The following is an 18,708-nucleotide window of genomic DNA, read 5'->3' as shown; positions in this document are numbered from 1 at the left end:
GAAGCAATATCGCTTGCCTCTCGCATCAATGGAGTCCCTTACTGAAATAATTAAGAACCTTGAGTCCCGGGGAATAATCCGTCCTGTACACAGCACCTTCAATAATCCGGTGCTGGGAATATTGAAGCCAAACGGCCAGTGGAGACTCTGCGCCGACCTTAGGGAGCTCAACAAACGGGTCCATACTTCCCAATGGCCTCTGCCCTACATTGACCAAGGGCTGGCCCAGATTCAGGGGTCACAGGTATTCACTGCAATAGACCTGACCAATGGATTCTGGACCGTGCCTGTCGGTAGGAAGGACCAATACAAACTGGCTTTTACCTTAGGGGGGCCAGCAGTACACATGGACCCGGACTCCCTTCGGATACCTCAACTCCGGCAATGAATTCAACATTTTCCTTCATAAGGCCATGCCCAACCTGGGTGCGAGGGGTAACCTGGCTTATGTAGATGATGTCCTCATCAAAATTTCATCTGTGGAAGAACACATAGCAGAGATCCGTTATGTTCTGACACATTTGAGGGCCACTGGAGCAAAACTTTCCTTTCAGAAAGCACAGTGGTGCAGAACCCGTGTTAATTTCTTGGGGCATGAGAACACTCCTCAGGGTCTCTGTCCCCAAGAAAAGAAAGTGGAAGCACTTCAGAAACTGAAGGATCCCACAACTCTGCGGGAACTAAGGAGCCTCCTTGGACTGACTAATTACAGCAGAAAGTTCATTGAGGGCTACGCAGAGATCACCAGACCCCTGATTCATCTCTTGAAGAGGGGTGTCAAATGGGAATGGGGTCCAGAACAATCCAAGGCAGTAAAACAACTCAAACGAAGCCTCTCACAAGCGCCTTGCCTAGCTTACCCTGTCAGAAACAAGTAGTTCTTCCTGGAGACAGGGTTCTCTAATACGTGCTTGACAGCAGTATTATACCAAAAGCATGACAAGGTCAATAAAGTAATCTCCTATGCGAGCAAAACTTTATCCTCTGTGGAGGAAAAATTCAACGATTGTGAGAAGGCACTCCTGGCAACGGTGTGGACATTGAAGAATTACCACCCGTTCATCCAGCGGGAACACATCATAGTGGAGACTCCACACCAGCCTCTGCAATACCTCCAAAGTGACAGAATCCGAGCCAGAAATGTGAGTAATTCCCGAATTACTTCCTGGATTCTGTCAATGCAAGGCTTTCCTGTGGAGGTCAGATATGGCCAAAACAAGAAGAGTCCCCTCGCGCAAGGTCTGGCTGACTTGCATGATTGTGCCAGAGAAAACTGTCACGAGGACGAAGGTCTAAAAATCAAGGACAACATGGAGGCATACCTTAATTCCCCACACAAAGTCTTTGAAGAGGACAAGTGTGAGGGAATGCCCACTGTCTATGTGGATGGATGCTCTTACCATGTTGACAACAACGGGCAGCAAGAACTGGTGGCCGGTGTAGGGAATGCATGGGTGAATGAGTCCCCAGAACCCTCCGCTCGGTACAAAATTGGACCCCGAAGTAGTCAGGTGGCAGAATTGATGGCTGTGTATCAAGCCATCCTCACTGCTGTCCAACATCAACTCCAAGAACTGGTCATAATCACAGACTCGGATTATGTACGGAACGGGTTCGTGGAGCCCCTGGTTAATTGGAAAACCAGAGGCATGTTATGTGCTAACAACAAACCCTTGAAACATGGGAAGTTAATTCAAAACATTGATGATCTGGTCACCTCGAATGGAATGACCATCTACTGGAAGAAGATCAAGGGTCATTCCAAAGTAGAGGGACCAGACAAAACTGGAAATGACTTAGCTGATCAGCTGGCCAAAACCGGGGCCATCCAAGGGGATCTAATAGAGATTGAGTCCCTGTTGGGGATAATCCAGGTCACTGCTATCACTAGGTCCCAGAAAAATGCTCACAATGATCTTGCAACTGCACAATGGAGTAAGGAGAGCCCAGATGCTGATTTGATTGCGGCTCAAAAGGGGGATCCAATAATTGGTAAGTTTTACCAAAACATTGAGGACCCTGAGAACTCTCCCCTGACGGATATCGATTACATTGAGAAAGAGGACCTTAGAGTGTTAATGAAATGTCCAAAAATGTTCCGAATCCAAGACGGTCTGTTGGTAAGGAAATCCCAAGCTGGCCATGATCAGTGGGTGGTTTCTACCTCATTCCGAAGCCTGATGTTAAGTCACGCCCATGATGCGGCCACCGCCGGTCATAGGGGGCTTCATACAACACTGGAAATCTTAAGAGAGGTTGCATACTGGCCACACATGGGGCAGGACCTCGACCAATACTTGAAGGGGTGTCTTGTGTGTGCACAATTTCAGCCATCATCCCTCACACACCGTGCGCCTCTCCAAAAGAGGGGGATGACACTGCCATGGTCAGATTTGCAAATCGACTTCGTAGGCCCTGTGATTCGCTCGTCTAGAGGAAACAAGTACATGTTGACGGTCACATGCTTGTTTACCAAGTGGGTGGAATGTCTCCCGGCCCCAAACTGCAAGGCAGAAACAGCAGGTGCCCTGATGATTAACCACATCTTTTCCCGTTTTGGTCTACCTCAAAGGATTGAGTCAGAAAGAGGTAGCCACTTCACTAGTGAAGTGATGACAAAGATGTGGGAGATACTGGGGGTCAAAAGGAAGCTACATATTGCTTACCGGCCAACTTCTTCTGGGGCAGTAGAACGCTATAACCGAACCATTGTGAGCATATTAAAAAAGTTAGTGGCAGATTCTGGGCCAAGTTGGGATATCCGATTACCTCTGGTCCTATTGGCCATCAGATCTACCCCTTGATCTGCAACTAAAATGTCACCGTTTGAGCTGATGACTGGACGCACAATGGTGCTTCCCCAGCATTTGCTCTACAGGACCCAAGAGCAGACATTGATAAATGCCTTCACAACTCATGAGTATGTGGAGAATTTAAGGAAACACCTTCAACATGCTTTTGCCTATGCTCAGCGGAATCTAGAAAGATCAGCTGATAGCATGAAGACCCATTACGATTTGAAAACCACCAGGAAGGAATATAATGTGGGAGACCGGGTCTATCTATACAATTTCCCAAGAAACCAGGCCAAACAGCGAAAATGTTTGCCTACATGGAAGGGACCGTTTGAAATTATAGACAAGATCTCCCCAGTAGCTTATAAGATCCGCATCCCCAAAGGTAGTCTGGCGGAAGGGGAAGACAAGTGGGTACATATAAATCAGCTAAAGTGTTGCCATCCCAGGCACACTCTGCAGCAACTAGAGGAATCCTCTGGAATCCAAGAGGGGGCCGCTCCAGAGTAATTCAGTTCCAACCCTAAAATATCCCGCATATAGTCTCTAAAATATCATGATTCTGATATGAAAATGTTTCCTGTTATATTTTGTTTTTTAAAATAAGACTGCAAAATGTATCCGGATGTATAAAATGTATATGTTTGCCACACCATTAATAGTGGTGGAAAAATGTCTAGGAATGTGTATTGCCGCTTTGCTTTATCATCCTAGGAGAGATGAAACCATGGAGACTGACCAAGGAGAACGACCCGGAGACCGGGAGCAAAGATCCGAGGGGCCCGGGGTACTGCCCAATATTCCCATCAGGACAAGCGAGGAGAACCGATCGATCCAACCAGATGGAGGAAAAGATGCTGAACTGTGCCATCTGCGGAATTGGAAGAAGATGATGCGGACATACCAGCGCATGGATCAAAACACCCTTTGCACCCGACTCCCCCTCGACTCAACATCAAAGCGCAGTCGGGCGGGGGGCTTGTTGGGTGTCCTGACCCACGTTTGGACTATTATGCTGCAACATTTGGTGCTGTGGTCTTAGAAAATCCAAGATTGCCAAAAAAGCCCACAGTGTGCCAAAATCCGGGAAAACCGCGCAGTTTTGGCGCACACTAAAATGTTCCCCTGACCTGCCACCCACCGTGCGAGCGTGAGGGGCCAGGAGTGCCATGAGTGAAATGTGTGCCAAAGGAAAAACAGCAGTGCCGCTGGCTCAAAAAGCGCTTTGAAATCACCTTTCTTTCTCTGAAATGCAAGCTAAAAATGCCTATTTTAAACATTGCAAGATATTCAAAAATCTCAATGAACACCAGCAGACATTTGGCAGAAGGTAGACTTGTGTGCATACAAAATCTGGAGAGAGAAAGAGCCCAAAATAATGTTCATAATGAAACTGGCTGAGCTGTGGATGTCAGCAGCTGAAGTGAAATTGGACTTAAAGCCACTAAAATCGAAATGTTTAAAATGAATGAGTGACCTACTGTTGAGTGTCACATAGTTTGCAACTGTTAAATGTCATAGTTCCGAACTTAGAATCAGCGTTCTAGCTGCATGTGTAAAAATTGTAAGTTTGTTTTCAATGAAGAAAAACTGGGAACAAAAGTGACATTTGGCTGAAGCCTGAGGCATTAAGCTACACCTCACTGACTAGGACTCACAAGTCACAAGTCCATGCCCGAAAATCTCTAGGACAAGATGGGGAGCAGGGACTGCTTTTGGCTCTTAATGTCATGAGAGCCAACCAGAGCGTGTCCGACCTTCCTGGTATGTCTATATCTGCGAGGAAGCCTGCCCTGCCAGGCGTTGTTAGGGTTGGGGCTGGTAAGTTCTGGTCCACCTATGCTCACAGTGGCTGTAGAATCTATCCTGTGTGTTGTCGCGTGCATTTGGAAGGCTATGTGATGTAATAGATTGAGGGTTAGGCTAAGCCCATACCAAAGGCAAAGTGGACCCTCTCTTTGCAACTCTGGCCCGCCAAACCTGTACCAAACAATATGGTTCCAAACCTGGGAGCTGGGCCTGACCCTTATCATGTCCTCTTACTCCTAGTGATGTCAAGTATGAAAGTCCCTGCAGCTCAGAGAAATATCTTGGCAATCTATGGGATGAGGATATGTGTGTATGATATCCTCAGTCCTTTAAGTGGGCAGGTACTTGCCAGTCCTGAGTACCTGCACTTCTTTTATTTGTAAGACATAGGACCGACACTTCGCAGCAGGAAGCCAACACATCTAACAGAAGGTTGCCAGTACTTCGCTACAGTAAGTAGGTGCTCTAGCATAGTGAGTACATGCACTTCTGTGTTTCCATTTAAAGCACTGGATATTCCACATTTCACTTATATCACACCATGCTCAGGGGAAACACGCCTGGTATTGTTTAGCATCTCAGACACATGTACATCCCTCCATGCCTACAGCTCTACCAAGGAAGCGGTTTATCTGTGTTTGAGTGATGAAGACGGCCAACAAAATGAAAATTATTTATTTTCCAGCCCCACTCCTTGCACTGCCTGCCCTATCCAAACCAATCCACATAACCTTGTCTACTAACTATACCATTCACCTCCTAACCCTCCAGGGGTGGATAGGCCTATAAGGAGCTCTGAAGATTTCCCAGTAGGCCTTGGCACCCTGGGCCTCTTTTGGGGTAACTTATTTTATTTCCAAATGTTCTCATTGGAAAAGGTTTGGGCTTGCGTAAAATGTGCAATATGGGGCCACTTCAAACATTCTTTCCAGGGTCCCTGTTGATTCCCAATCCAACCCTGGAGGACAGACCTGGCCACAGGACTTGCAGGTGAAGATGTTTTAGGTAAGCACGGGCAGTATCATTGCTCCCAGGTGACCCCTCCTCTGCCCCCTAGTTGGAAGATCTGATCTTCATTTTACCCTCCTTTTTATTTCAGAAATGGCTACTTTGCCTCCAAGGCGTTAGGATGTAGATTGATACATATCTATGGATAACAAAATTCAGTGACACTTTATTGGGGTCAAAGATTATATGATTGCCACTTATTGTGCTATTTCATTTTTGTTAGGGAGCAGGCAGTGAATGGTTGTGCAATGCCTACATGCCAGCATGCCCCAAACTCTTCGTCTGATGCAACTCCAGGAGTGATTTCTTTCTTTCTATTCTTGGGGTGTATTGCTGGATTTCTCCATTATATATCAAGGACTACACGTTCCAGAATTCATAAGAAAAATCAGTGCACTTACATCTCCGGAATGGGATGGGGTAGTTGGCATGTATGGTGATGTCACTTGATTTTGGTAAAATGGTGGACCCTGCATTTCAGACGGTAATCTTTAGCATCATTTGTCATTTCCCTGATGTTTCGATGCACCAGTGTATACGTATGGCAGCAATTGGTTCCAATGGAGACCACTTGGTAGCTAGACTACTGGAATTCCCACAGGGGTCCTGGTGCAGGCATGCATTCACGTAGGGCTCATAACTAAGGAAAGTGCCTGATCCATCAATCATAGGTAACCGGGGAAACGATGGAGCCAATTCACACAAATGTAGCGGATCGACACGAGTCTGGCAGCAACTCGTCAGTAAAATTGTGGAATTAATGGCAACATTGATTACTGTAACCTCCAATCAGCACCGTGGAATTCCAACAGGATTATGAGTGGTGGCAGAGCGGAGTGCATCCCTATCCTTGGAGTCTGTAGGGCTCCATGGGGATTTTTGGGGAATTACTGTGAGCGGCATTCTATAGGTGGGCAGATATATAAAAGTGAATTTGTACCTGCAAGTGGCTCTGTGTGTGACGATTCCTCCCTGTGAAGTGCCCTACCTGCAGAGTACAGGCAGAGGGCATGCCATAAGTATACCATACCTTCTGTTCATGCAACTAAGACATCTTCTTGAAACAGCGCCTTGATGCCTCTGGGCTGTAGGTGATTTACAAATACAAAAAATAAAATAAATAAATAAATAAAAATAAGTGAGCCAACCTCAAGCCAAAGCACAACCCTGATTCACAAAGGAGGGGGCTTTGTTCTGTGCCATGCCTGTGCCTCTTCCCCCTGTGTCTTGCTACCCCAATGGAAACCAAGCACAGGTGAAACTACAGTGCAGGCACGTCCCTACACCCACCAATATACAAGAGCACACATAGAAATGGTCATGCATGGCATGAGCGATTCTATTTTCTTTTTCATTTCCTCCTTAAAAATGGGGCGGAAATGTAAAAGCTGCATTTGCAGTGATTGGTCCTTTAAATCCCATCATTACAAATGCTGTCACTGAAACCAAGCGGGTGAAAGACTGCAAGCATCCTGTTACATTTAAGGTTTAGCGTGGTACAGATTACTCTGGAGCCTCAGGTGACACAAGTAGCTTTACTGGGTTCGTAGGTTACAGGTAAGTACATTAGGAGTAGGTAAGGTATATCAAAGACAGGTTCTTAATCCAAGAGACATCCACCGGTCCCCCTGTGTTCAAGCTTCAGTTTCCAACTGACTCTCTGGAATCCCAGAGTCTTTAGATAATAACATTCTAGACATAGCCAACACTCCATGCTCAACACTCTATGCCCAGACACACATATCAGCAACAACCAGATCAGGTAGAACTCAACACATCTTCCCCCTTACATAACCTAACACAAAGCACACTATGGAAGAGACAGAAGGAAGAGTCGACAGTAAAAATGTCTAAGACCACAAAAGACAAGCTATCCTTCTAAATTACCTATCCAGCAAACAGCTCCAAGCAATAAAGCTATTACCCTTCAGAGACCTTCACAATAGCTATCAAATAGCCATACCATTTCCAAAACTATCAACAGTACCATAAGTGGCCTATTATGGAACTAACACAAGGGAACCAGCCCACCATCCATCGCAAAACGTACACCACTTAAACATCACACCAATAACCTTACTTCATCATGCGCCAACAACTAGTTGTGCCAAAACACACACAAACTGGGTTCCAACCCCACTGACCGCCTAAAGCAACAAATACCTCTCCAGTGTATGGCACCAACCAAACTGTCGTCATCTACACACCACTAAATTTGGCACCAACCAAACTGTCGGCATCCACGTACCACTAATAGGCACACAACACTGGAAATCATCATCCCACAACAATTTGCACCATTAATGCACGCATTTTAATCCCACTCACTATGTGGCACCAGACCTGAGCAACCAAATGCTCCACTGGGCATCCAAACCCGCACCACAATCGGTACCAAACTTGAGCAACCATATGCTCCACCGGGCATCCAAACCCACACCACAATTGGCACCAGACCTGAGCAACCAAATGCTCCACCTGGCATCCAAACCTGCACCCCAATCGGTACCAAACTTGAGCAACCAAATGCTCCACCGGGCATCCAAACCCACACCACAATTGGTACCAAACTTGAGCAACCGCATGCTCCTAACTCAATTGCACCACCAGGGATCCAAACTCACACCACAGTTAGCACGACCTAAGCAACCACCTGCTCCACACACTCTTGCACCATTGCCCATACACATTCCCCCACCATAAACTAAATGGACGAATTGAGCATAAAACATGGTATAAGGAAAATTTGAGTTACCCCACACGAGAGTCCCAAAATGTCATGCTTGCAAAATCCATATTGGAATGTACCTGTGGAACAATTGTTAGGTTAATGTAAGGTATTACATGACTGAAACATTTTCTTTAACTCCAGTAAGTCCCAGATTTGAGCAACCATATGCTCCAATGGGCAACCAAACCCATACCAGAATTGGTACCATACCTGATCATCCACAAGCTCATGCTCCCCACACCATTTGCACCATCACCCACACAAATTTCCCCATCACAAACCAAATGGACGAATTCAGTATGAATAGATGGTAAAACAAAAATTTCAATTGCACCACACAAGAGTCCCACAATTTTATGCTTGCAGAGTCCATCTTGGAATGTACCTGTGGAAGAAACGTTAGGTTAATGCAAGGAAGAACATGACTGACATTTTCTCACAATCAGTAGGTCCACAAAATCCTCTGAAACTTACCAAAACCCTAATTTTGGCACCATGAAGCACCATCTCACTTGGCACCCAAACAACATCACCCAAAAATGGCTTCAACACAAGCCATCACCAGAGCAACAACATATGCAACTCTTTTGGCACATTAAAATCCAGGAACTACCTACCCCACATAACATGTCAAGTGAATGTCATTAGGATGACAACTATACCAGAAACAAAAATCAACTGCAAGTCGCAATTGCGAAACGTAGCAACTTTTCACCCAGAACCATAACAATAATGGCCCCACACTCATTATCCCAAAGACTCGCATCATATCTGTTTGGGGTTGTGTCATGCATCGCACTCTTCCCTTTTCATTGTCTCTTGGCAAGTATAGATATAATAATAATATACTGGTTCCAATCAATTGTGATTCTTTATTATGTTGCAATGCCAACCGACACGTGTTTCGACTTCAGCATCGTTTTCAAGGCTGACAACATCATTTAAAGTAATTGTGTAATGATTTAAACAATTTTCCACATATAATGGGATATGCAAGTACAAAATCATATTCAAGATCACAAACATATAGTTGAGAATGTAACAAGATTCACATACCCCAATGGCAGTCATATTCACAAGATACAGGGAGGGAGAACAGAACAACAAAAAGTAGAATTTTTATTTTTTTTAGAAAATTAAGAAATTGAAAATTATTTAGAAACAAAGTTCAGCATATGGTAGCACTGTTGGTTGTCAAGTATTGACAGCATTGATGCAGTCGAACCACATGCCAAAGTGAGAACAAAAAAAAAATGAATACCTAAGCTCTTGTGATTAAGGAAATATCTCCTTTAAATGTGTAATCATGCCCATCACTCATTGGCACCAGAAGAACTGTGGTGAAAACCGAATGATAGATTGCTAGATAATCAGAAGATCTGCACACCAGTGAAGACAGAGTGAGCAATCTCATGCACACCAGTGAAGACAGAGTGAGCAATCTCATGCACACCAGTGAAGACAGAGTGAGCAATCTCATGCACACCAGTGAAGACAGAGTGAGCAATCTCATGAATCCATGCGTGAAAATGTGGAATCATTAGATAGAGCTCATCTCACCTATCTTCTTTAATTTGGTTGATCAATTGTCATCTCTGCTTAAAATATAGCTGTAAGGATTTATTCTGATACACAACTATTGTTATACCTATGTAGAAATCAGTACAGAACTAACTAAACTTTTGGCATAATGAGTAATAATGTTTGGAGAATTGGTATACAGGTGATGTAACATTAAAGAAATTAGCACCAAAGGAACTCACCAATTCAAATGCCATGTGGCCAGAAAATTGGGTTCGAAAATTGAGGCAATAACTGTAGTGTCCTATAGGTGGACCTCCTCACACTCTTTCCCGCTCTCGCTCTTTAATCAGAGACTGACACAGGAGCTGGGGTGCAACACGTCTTCTCTTTATTTAATCTCGACACCAACTGCCGCTCCACGCGGCAACCCCTCCCCTTCCTGTCACGTGGGGCGCAGCCCACTCAACAATCAATAACAGAGAAAGAGGACTGTTCCTCTCTTCGATACCTTGGTGACGACACCACACCCTCCCGTCACTAAACAGTCAGTTGCGTTCTCAACCCATTTCTTCGATGAGACGAGTAGGCCGCCTTCTGTTTCTGTGTGGTCGATGGTCCACACTTGTGGATGGTGCCACCCATTTTCCTGATGTTATATCATCTCCTGAATCTTCCCTGTCCCCCTCATAGGGGGCGTCCCATTGGGAGAAAGTGTCACACACACTTGAATTTCTTGAGCGCTGAAAACCCGGCATCTTTCTAAAGTGAGAAGAGTTTTGCGTTATGGACCGGTGATCTCCTTCTGCGGTGATGAGCGATCCCTTCTTCCTAGTGATGATGAGGGGTTCTTCATTGAACGGAGTTGCGTTTTTGTGCTGTGGCCGTTGTCGGACCACGACCAGATCCCCAGGCGCCAGGTCACTCTCTCTGGCCCTGCGCTTGCGGTCGGCTGCCTCTTTCATGTGTTCCTTCATCAGGGAGTCTCGTGTTCGCATCTCCGCGTCCTCTTCGTACTGTCCTTCAATGTCGGGCGCGTGCGGTATTCGCGTTCTGATCATTCGTCCGAACATTACTTCTGATGGTGACTTCCCCGTGGTGCTGTGTGGAGTGTTCCTATAATCTCGCATGAGTTGGTACAGCAATTTTTCGACAGGTTCTCCCGTGAGGCGGGCGAACTGAGTCGTGCGCTTGATGTTACTCATGAATCTTTCTACAGTGCCATTTGCTTGGGGTCACAGCGGCGTTATCTTACGATGATGGAAACCCATGTATTCTGCGAATCTCTGAAAGTCTTGTCCCGTGAAGGGTGGTCCGTTGTCAGACTTCACAACCTTCGGTATGCCATAGATCGTGAACATCCGATCCAGTGTTCGGATGGTGTGATGCGCAGCGGTGGATGGGATGACCTGTAGGTCTGGATATCTAGAGTATTCATCTACCGCTACCAAAATGTATTCGCCCCCTTCCATGGGCCCAAAGTGGTCGATGGCTATCTCTTCCCATGTTCCTTCGGGTAGTGCGGTCATTCTTAGTGGTTCCGGGACTGTGTGCGGCTTTACAATGGCACAGGTGGGACAGTTTTGCAATAACTCCTCCACAGAGGTGTCCAGTTGGGGAAACCATAGCTTTTGCCTCAGCATCCTTTTGGTGGATACAATTCCCCGGTGTCCTTCATGAGCTAGCTCTAGCACCTTCTGGCGTAGGTTTCGCAGTATTACTAATTTTGTCCCTTTTAGTAGTAGTCCTTCCTCAGACTTCGCAAGTTCTTCCTTTACGGCCAAAAGGCACGTGATGTCTCGTCTGATGTCCTCGTTCATTGTTTCACGTATCTGCTTTGCATGTTTCCACCGCCCTGTTTCTAGACACCTCAAGATGGTCTGTATTCCTTGATCTGTGTTGGATTCCCTCGTTATCTGTTCCATGTCGAGCCCTTGCGGTGTGCTGCTGTGAATAACATATCTGATGTATTGATCAGCAATGGATTGTTCTGGTCCGCTCTTTTCCTTGGGGTGCCGGGAGAGGAAATCTGCTGGATTTTGTTCCTTCCCTGGCCGGTGTATGATGGTGAATCGATAGTCCTGCAGCCTAAGGGCCCATCTGGCTATCCTTGGTGGCATTTTGGCTTGTGGGTTGCCGTAGATGAAAGTGAGTGCCTGGTGATCCGTCACAACTGTAAAAGGTTTCCCATATAGGAAGAAGTGAAAATGCTCGCAGGCCCATACGACCACCAGTCCTTCCTTTTCTGCTTGAGAGTAGGCTTGTTCGGTTTTTGATAGGCTTCGACTGGCGTACGACACTATGTGTTTCTCGCCTCCCTCTTTGTCGTCTAGTTGTGTGAGAATGGCGCCCAACCCAACGGGACTGGCGTCTACGACAAGTTCTGTTGTCTTCTTGGGGTCAAAGTACGCCAGGTTTCGGGCGTCTGAGATGCGGTCTTTGATGATCTGGAATGCTTCTTGGCATTTGGGTGACCACACGAATTCGGTATTCAGTTTGGTTAAGGCTCTCAGGGGTTCGCTGATGGACGCAAAGTCACGTATGTACCTTGTGCAGTAGCTTGCGAGCCCCAGGAACGATCTGAGGTCAGATGTTGTGGCGGGTGGTGCAGCTTCTCGGAGTGCACTAACCTTTTCGGGGTCAGGCGTCATGCCCTTCACTGAAAATATGTGTCCGAAGAACCTGAGCGTCTTCTTGCGGAATTCACACTTTTCTTTGTTGAGTGTTAGCTGGGCTTCCTCCAAGGCCATGCAGACTCTCATCAGAGTGTCATCATGTTGTTCCTGAGTCTGGCCGAACACCAGAATGTCATCGCTGTAATTTAAGCAGTTGGGCACATGCTTGATTACATTGTGTATTTCTGCTTGAAAGATTTCGGCCGCTGAGGATACTCCAAAACTAAGTCGCTTGTAGCGGAACAGACCTAGATGGGTGGCAAATGTTGTTATGTATCGTGATTTCCTGCTGAGCTCCAGCTGATGATAGCCTTTGTTTAGGTCTAGCTTCGAGAATGTTGTCGCCCCATTTAAGAGGTGCACCATGTCCGTTATTCGGGGGGCTTGATGTCTCTCTCTTAGGATGGCTTCATTTGGTCTTCTCATATCGACGCATATCCTAATGTCCGGAGAATCTCTTTTGGGTACCGGCACTATAGGAGAGACCCATGGTGTGGGGCCTTCCGCGGGCTCAATGATGTCGGCCTCTAGTAGCTTAGTTAGTTCGCTTTCAACTTGCTGTTGAATGTTGGTAGGGATGCCCCTGTAGTGTTGGGCTACTGGAGTGATGTGGGGGTCGATGTGAAGTTCAATCTGTTTTCCCTTCAGCTTTCCTAAACCTTTGAACAGGGCCGGGAATATTTGATCGATGCTTGCCGTTGGGTCTAGGTACTTGTGCACCATGAGACGATACAATATGTGAATGAGTCCCATCTCAGCGGCTGACCGATAGCTCAAGATGCACCCGCTCTCAGTGGTGGCTTCTAGTACGTGCATGGGGATGCTTTTCTTGTGTTCCTTGTACTGGCATGATGCCACGAAAAAACCTTTGCATGCTAGGGGTGTTTTTGATCGATAGGGATAGATGAGGGCTCGTGCTGGCTGTAGGCGAGGGGCGTTCGGTATGCTTTGGTATACTTCCTCACTTATCACGTTCACAGTTACTCCAGTATCTATCAGGAATTCTGCAGCTGTTTGGTTTATTTGTATTCTTAGTATCGGGCTGTGTTCCTTGGCCATGTTGTTTCCAAGGGCGTATAAATATCCCTTTTTCCGTGGTGCTTCTTGTTGCATTCCCGGTCTGCGGGACCTCTCCTCTGAGGATGCACTTGACACGCTGTCTGACTGTGATTGTTCTATGAGGCACCAGACGTACCTTCTGGGTCGTCTTCTTGCTTTTGGCTGGTGGTTTTATTCTCCCTCCATTCTCTCCTCTCTTCTCTTCTTTCCGGTTGCTAACCGTGGTGACAACGCCGTCCCTGTTCCAGGAAGTGATGTGCCGCTCTGCTGTGGTGGGAGAGTTGATTCTGCTCTAGTTCCGTCGAGGATTTCCCACTCCTACCGGCTCCTTTCATTTTGCTACGAAATATCAGGCATACGGACTTGTAGTGGTTGTCACCACCACATGCGGAGCAGGTCTGTCCCATGGCCGGACACGTTCCTTCGTGTGGGTATTCATGGCCACATCTGTAGCAGAAGGGATCCGTGTTGGTTCTCGTCGTACCTCCAGCTTGTTGATGCTTTCCTGCTTGCCGTGTGTGATCTTTATGTCGTCCAGGCCTTCCACTTGTGCTGCGAGGGCAGCGTCGGATCTCGCTAGGCGCAGGATTTCTTCTAGACTTCTCGGCTGTTGTAGTAGTCGCCTCCGGAAGTCCGCGCTTTCACACCCCACAATGATTTGTGATCTGAGGGCCTCTTCATTCGAGTAATTATTGAAATCACAGTGCTTCATTTTTGATCTTAGCCTTATGACGAACGCCTCAATGGATTCTCCTTTGTTTTGCTTGGTAGTGTGGAATACATGTCGCTCGTAGTCCACGTTTGTGTGAGGTGTGATGTATTCTGTGAGCGATGTTTTTAGCTTGATGTAAGTATCGATGTTGCCTTCCGGCATTTCCTCGAGGATATCACGCATGTTGGAACCTACCGCATGGTTTAGGAGGTTCAGTTTTTGTTCATCCTCCAGTGGTCCAGCTGCCTTTAGGCATACTTCAAAGTCTCTCAGCCATCTTCTCCACCTTGACCCCAGGGTGCTTGTCTCTGAGAGGTCAAAGTTAGCTGGTAATTGGGCTAGGAGGCTGTCCGTCATCTTCCTGTGCGGGGGCGCTGTGGGGTAGGAACCCTCTTCTTGTGCTGGTGTCACTGGGACGGTGAGTGACACCCTTCGGGCTGGAGTCACTGTAGCAGTGGGTGACTCCTCTCCTGAGCCACTCATGAGCTGGACCTGAGCTTGCTAATAGTACGCGAGTGCGGTGGCGTCTGGCCGCCACTAGGGGGCGCTGTGTTGGGGAGTTCGCTCTCCCTGCGCCACAGCGGGTGTGGATGGCTGTGTGGGGTCTATGAGGCCTTCGATGTGCGTCTCCTGACTCGCTGCTCGCGTAGGGGTTCGTGTGCTTACCCTTATAAGGCAGGCGCTGAGCGGGCACAATGTGTCTTTTTGGCCATTTCCCTGAGTTCTGTTGGAGTTATTCGCTCCAGCCGTTGCCGTTGGCAGGAGGTCAGTGCACCTCGACCGCCCGGTGGTGTGATGCGGGGAGTCGCCGCTCCACCCGCGGCGTTTGAGGTCGCGTCTAGGGCATCGATGCCGTTGGCGGGAGCGATGTCTTCTCTTTCTCCCGCCCGGAATGTAGTAGCGCGGGGAGCCGCCGCTCCTACTCTGCCCGTGGGGTGAGAGCTGCTTGGCCTATTCCGGTGGCGGGGAGCCCTCGCGCTCTGACCCGCTATCCTCGTGGCATCGGAGGACGGAAGCCTCACGGGCGTCACGAGCGCTGTGACTTAAGGTGGCGGGCACGGCGGGGCTCGTGTCCGCCTCGTCGCCAGATGTAGTGTCCTACAGGTGGACCTCCTCACACTCTTTGCCGCTCTCGCTCTTTAATCAGAGACTGACACAGGAGCTGGGGTGCAACACGTCTTCTCTTTATTTAATCTCGACACCAACTGCCGCTCCATGCGGCAACCCCTCCCCTTCCTGTCACGTGGGGCGCAGCCCACTCAACAATCAATAACAGAGAGAGAGGACTGTTCCTCTCTTCGATACCTTGGTGACGACACCACAATAACTACAATGAGGCGACTTGGATGTTGCCATGGTGCCGTTGGGCATACTAAGCTGGTTGATCGGAAATATTGAGAAAAAGATGACCAAAGTTACGAGTGAAATTATTACTATGAAACATGTATATCAAAGGTACATTTCACGTGCTAACGTGACGAAATGTGCTTACCTATTCTTAAGGACTCGATCCCTTTGTCACAAATTGTAAGGCGACCGACATATGACGCATTGTAATTGGTTGTCGAAGGAGAACGGATTGCGCATGCTCAGAAAAATGTGACTAATTACATGCGTGTGATTGGTTGTCATAGAGCTGCGAAGTGCGCATGCTCGGGGGAAGTCAGTAATTACATGCGCATTTCTTAATGAAATGCCACTAGTTTACGACGCATGCGCGTTGCGCTTGTGTATAGTGTTAAGCATTGTTAATATCTTGACTCGCATCATATGCCATTAACAGGTGCAGTAATTCGTTACTTGAAAATGCATAAAAACTCCACCACCTGGGGCGCATGAGCATGGCTGCCTGAGTCTGCGTCTCCTTAATCAGGCTGAATCATTCGAAAATTAAGACGGTTTAAACTGCAATTTCTACTCTTAGCATCCTCCGTTCCTGTTACTTACCTGCCGGAGCTCCACTGACCTCTTTTTCAGCGAAAATCGGATCCGCCTTGTGTGACTTCGGCTCGAGCCTCGGAACGGCCTCCTCCCGCTGTGTCATCGGGCAGCACACGGGATCCTTCCCGCCTTCCAAACATCCAACGCGGCGGTCACCCCCTCCTGCCTTTGAGCATCCGACGCCAGCGGCAACACAGGAACACAGGGACCTCTCCACTGGACTCCTCACTGGACAGGCACTGGAACCCCTTCTCCATAGTTCCGGGCCCGGGCGCGGGTGCAGCTGCAGCTGTTCACGGAGCCAGTTTCGGACCATCTTCAGAGTCTCTCTGGACCGCCGGGCTCCACACAGTCCTCGGAGCCCCCTCCTCACTCCACGGGGTCCGGAGCCTCCTCTTCCTCACACGCAATCCCAACGGACCTCCATTACTGCTTCCTGGGGCCTCCTCCACATTGCTGCTTCCACACGGCCCTCGGAGCCCCTCTTCACTCAACGGAGTCCGGAGTCTCCTCTTCCTCACACGCGATCCCGGCATTTCTGCATCGCTGCTTCCTGGGTCCTCTGCGCTACGCAGGATCTGGGTGAGCCTGTGACCATCCATAGTGCTGGATCTGTTTGCACCCTCAGCAGCTCCGGCGCTCTCCGCTCTCCCACCGGTGTGTGAGGTGTCCGGAACCTCCTCTTCCTCACACGCGATCCTGGCGGACCTGCATCGCTGCTTCCTGGGGCCTCTGTGCTACACTCACCCCCCGGAGCGCCTTCTGCACTACGCAGGATCTGCGTGAGCCTGCAACCATCCATTGTGCTGGATCTGTCTCCCCCCTCCGCAGCTCCGGCGCTCTCCGCTCTCCCACCTGCCATCCTCTTCACTCCACAGGGTCCTGGTGTGCCTGCAGCCGCTCGTAGACCCAGCATTGGGCCCTCCTGGAACGTCCCCTTTTGTCTCACCCTCCCTGTGTCCGGGTGGAGACGGGCGGCCTTGTGTGCCCTATCTGCAACTCTGAGGTGCTTCCTCGTCGGCCCCTCCTTCTCCACGCCAATACGGTTGAGCCTGCGACCGCGCCTGGATCTGGCCTCGGGACTGCCTGGGTCCTCCACCACTACGCGGAGTCCTGGTGAGTCTGCAGCCACACCCGGAACCACCTTCAGGGCCACCTGAGTCCTCTACTTGCCTCTTGCCCTTCCTATACACGGGCGAAAAACGGGCTGGCTCTGTCTGTCCCCTCAGCACCTTCATAGTTCTCCGCTCCTCCTTCGGCTCCCTGAACTCCGGCGGGCTAGCCGTGATCTGAGGTACCACCATCTCGTTGTTGCCCTGCCCCTCCACCATCCTAGAGCGACTCTGACTTCTCCAGTGTGGGCTCTGCTTCCTTTGTGCTCCTCCCCAGTCTGGGGCTTTTGATTTCTTGTTGGGTCTGCAGCAGCCTTAATGCCAACATTTTTAATCCACCACTACAGCTTACTGAGCCGCCATTTAACTTTCACATCCTGTATCCTGATGGGGACGTGTTGGCTCCAAGTTCCACCACTCCTGCACCTGAACATTCCACTGCTCCACTGCCTCTGCTACATCTCTACTTCCACAGTTCTTGGCTCACCCGGCACCGGCTGTGATCTGTGCGGTGGCCCAAGCACCACTGGACTCCTCCATCCACAATCTCGAGAACCTGCATCCTCTGACTCTCTTGGTTCCTTCCGGCTTTCTCTCACCACTGACTCAAATCCACCTTCAACGCCATCCTCACCTGGTCTCCTCAAACTTGATTTCCGAGTGCCTGCACCCTCTGACCCTATTGTTTCCACCTGCCATCTCTCCCCACGCTTGATTCCACATTGCCCACTTCCTCCCCTTTATATAACTATCGCACTGGTCTCTACCCTCTACATTCCCATCCCTACAATTACTGCTCCTCTCTACCTGTCCGTCTCGAAGTCCTTGGTATGCGATCCTCCACATCTCCTTTTCACCTCACTCTCCCCGCCCTCCCACCTCCTCCTCTCCCTTCTACTCTCCTTTCTCCTCCTCATGCCTAGTCCTCTTCACTATCCTCTCCCCCACTCCCCCAGCCACCCTCCTTCCCTCTCCCACCGCCCTAACCTTCTCTATCCCCCCACAGCCAGCCACTCTGCCCTCATGAACACTGCTCTCTGGAACGCCAGATCCATCTGCAACAAAACTGCAGCTACCCTTGATCTTTTCTTTCGCCTTAACCTTCATTTCCTCTGCCTTACTGAAACCTGGATTCCACCTCATAACACCTCTGTCCCCGCTTCCTTAACAACCTCGTCTTCCTCGTTCATCCATACCCCCCCGCACCTCTGGTCGTGGTGGAGGCGTCGGTCTCCTGTTCCACCCCAAATTCATCTCCTCCTCTTCATCTCCAACTCTCCCCTCTTTCCCTACTTTTGAATTCCTCTACAAGTCCTTCTCTTCTCCCCACCCTATTTCCTTCCTG

This window comes from Ambystoma mexicanum, chromosome 7p, assembly GCF_040938575.1.
Source record: "Ambystoma mexicanum isolate Mex_15411 chromosome 7p, UKY_AmexF1_1, whole genome shotgun sequence".
NCBI lineage: Eukaryota > Metazoa > Chordata > Amphibia > Caudata > Ambystomatidae > Ambystoma > Ambystoma mexicanum.
The sequence above is the reverse complement of the archived record's forward strand: the minus strand, read 5'-3'. Positions refer to the sequence as shown.